This window comes from Atta colombica, unplaced genomic scaffold, assembly GCF_001594045.1.
Source record: "Atta colombica isolate Treedump-2 unplaced genomic scaffold, Acol1.0 scaffold291, whole genome shotgun sequence".
NCBI classification, from domain to species: Eukaryota; Metazoa; Arthropoda; class Insecta; order Hymenoptera; family Formicidae; genus Atta; species Atta colombica.
This window is the reverse complement of record NW_017259394.1, coordinates 122,330-125,641: the sequence shown is the minus strand read 5'-3', so window position 1 is coordinate 125,641 and position 3,312 is coordinate 122,330. Positions and strand designations below refer to the sequence as shown.

General features: G+C 30.0%; 1 long non-coding RNA gene across 2 annotated transcripts in view; it reads left to right on the top strand.

The window, feature by feature from the left end:
* The first annotated feature begins 1,503 nt into the window (after window positions 1-1,503).
* Window positions 1,504-3,312, top strand: part of LOC108690025 — a 23,457-nt gene continuing 21,648 nt past the window's right edge. For both annotated transcript variants that reach the window (XR_001931860.1, XR_001931859.1), the window contains exon 1: window positions 1,504-1,720. This is a non-coding gene — a long non-coding RNA (uncharacterized LOC108690025). The remainder of the gene's footprint in view (window positions 1,721-3,312) is intronic.

Sequence of the window (3,312 nt, the reverse complement as noted above, 5' to 3'; positions counted from 1 at the left end):
CAAGAATATAAAATATAATAGAATATATATGTATAATAAAATAAAAGAATAAATATTTTGTAAGATGTGAAATAAAAAATGTTTGTCATAAACGATAAGAAAGGTGTTTATACGTTTTTCTCTAATAAAATAAGTCTAATAAAATAATCTAAGATGAAAGAGATTATTATAGAACTCATATATTATTCTTAGGAACGACAGATTCGCATGAAAGCTTTGTAATTACGATGCTGCGTACTCTCCAGAACTAGTTCCATCTGTCAAAATATGTCTGGTGCCGTCTCGTTGAATTTAATTTTCAAAAGCGAATGTTCTATTCCATGGAATTAGTTCATATAATTTAAATTGTGATAAAATGAAAGCTAAAATTTATGTCACAAAAGTTGAAAATATAATCTCACAAAAAATACGTACCATGCAATTTATAAAAGTTATGTGATTTATAGATCTATTAGAAACTTATGTAAAGAATGATTCATCGCATTACTGAAATTCCATGGCTCGTTTTAGGGGGGATCATGAAATTTCACATTACAAACATTCTATCGCGGTTTGAAAAACAGACAATTACAGTAAAACCGCCGAGTCATAGTGCGAAAATACTTTCGCAGACGCGGATTAAAATAAGAACGACGACGGGAATAAGAGTAAGAAATGGCGACGCTTCTTAAGTGAGCACGATAGAGCAACCTCGGTATATTATTCCAGCGGACACGTGAAATGAAAAATGAGTCCTTATAAATGTAGGTCTTGTGAAGAGATGGAGCCGGAAAGCTTCACGTTGTGTTACCGAAGACGGGGAAGTCGACTGCTAAGCTCGAGTGCGACGAGGTACAACGCCGCCCGCACCACCATCCGTTTCATTAATAATTACAGCTTGTGTACCCGCGAAAATTACTCCCTTTATCCACCCTTGACGAGTACCCACCCTCTTGCGTGTTCCGCCAACTCCTCTCTGTTTTCTTCCTCGATTCATCTCTTCTCTATCCTCCGTCGTACTAGTCGTACTATACGCTCATGCTACGACGTATCTCGTCTTCATTCAGTATTGTGTGTGTTTGCGGAACTTCTAGCATTTTGTACACCACTGTATGCCGTGTGAAATTATTATTTATATAATATATGTGTGGAAATGAAAATCTCTCGCTAACAAAATTATGAAATATATTCTAATATTATATATTGCTGATAGCTTTGCTTAAGAATGTAGTGAAGCTAACATTTTGAAATAAAAAATATAATAATAGCAAAAATACTGAAACACTTTGTGATTTTTGCAAACTGTTAAAAGATGACAACAAATAATTTATAAACAGATTATTATTAAAAGTATCCTCGATGTTGTATTTATAAGTATTATAAATATTTATTATACAATAAATATATATAAGAGAGAATATTTATAATAAGAATATTTATATTATTAAACAGAATACTTACGACGTTATTTTTATATTACTTTTAAGACATTGCTTTCAAAGTTACACTGCTTTTAATGAGAAACTTGGAAACATATTACAGCCGTATTAATGGATCCAGGTTTACGTGTTGTGCGTTTATCGCATTGCGAATTCAGAACAGCGCCAAGAGACGTTCGTCTTGTCGTCCGCTCGTTGGAGACAGATACGAAACTGCTTCAGTCGGGTAATATCCGTCGCCTCTGAAGAAAGGTATCTCCGTCGTGCCGTAAGCCGCGATATACGAAATCGTACAGCAGCAGGTATGAATTAAGGAATTAATACAATAAAGTTCAAGGCGAACGTCTGCACAGCTTTCTGAATTAATCGCACGGATTTTCCCTTATAATAAGATTAATTAATTTATTCTAGACCATACTCAAATTCATATTTTACTTTTATTTGATTGTAATATTTTTCAACGTATAGAATTCAACGTATATAAAAAATAAATCACATGTATATATAACAAACAACTTGATAAAAACTTGAATGTATCTAATTACGTTTTTTTTACTAAAATTATATTTTACAAGTTAAAATATTTTAGGCCTAAAAATAAAAATGCCAATCTGAACTGACTCTAGATGGACAGGTATATATGAAAGTTATATCTAAATATAAAGAAAAATGTATATGTTTCAATTCTTTGTTTTGGAATCTCAATTGTATGAGTCGAGTTAATCATAAAATTACATTACAGTAAAAAATTCTATAAATCACTATCAAATAGAATAAGTGCATAGTTAAATAAAATAATGACCTTTTCATTATTTTATTTCTAAACTAATAACTAACTAACTACTATTTAACTATGTATCTCACTCTATTTGACTGTAAAATTTATAGAATTTTTTTTACTAAGGTATAATTTTATAGTTAACTCGATAATTACTGTTTAACAATTATATTGAAGAGGATTCAAAACAAAGAATCGAAACGGTTATCTCTCTTTTATTCATTTATATCTTTAGACGATAAATTTTATTATATTTAATTTATGTATACAGAAGATCTAACACTAGCTCATCTTGGCATTTTTATATGTATTTGATATATTTTATAATTTCACAGCTTTTACAAATTTTATTTATTCGATTCGAATATAAATCATAATTCTTGCAAAGTATGAATACTCGGATTCATCGACTTTGATATATATATATATATATATACATATATAGACGATATCTAAGTATGTATATTGTATGTATGCTATGCAAGATACATTATATATGTAACATGTATACGTTCGATCATTATAATGAAAAGATAGTCGAGTCGCGATTCAGAAATGACTTTTGCTTAATGAGATTTCAGGACGTTAAAAGTTCTTTATCCCTATATATGTATCTTTCCTTCCTTTCATGAACTAGTGCGGCGAATGATTTCCGACGGATACTCGGGTACTCGTTACGTTGCAGAAATCAATCGGAAACGTCAAGACGTTAATTCGATTCCGTCGGTTACGGCGCGGCCAGTTAGGATCGAATGGAACGAGCCATCATTTCCTCCTTCACCATCCGTTATTGATAAAAAATAAAATCGTTACGTATTTAATACTATATTTACGAGAATAAATGTTGTCATCATTTATAACTAACCTACAGGATTTTTTAAAACTTCTTCTAAAAAGAATAAAATCAGTCTGGAAAATGAGAAATGGGAACAAAATTTTTTAAATTGCAAATGTTTCTATCTAAACCACATATATGTATGTCTCAGATTATAATATATTATTAAAGTATTACAAAATTTACATAATGGCAAAAACATATGGTAATATATATATTAAATTTCACACACAAATTATTAATATATGCATTATTATTTAAAATAAGTAATATATATATAT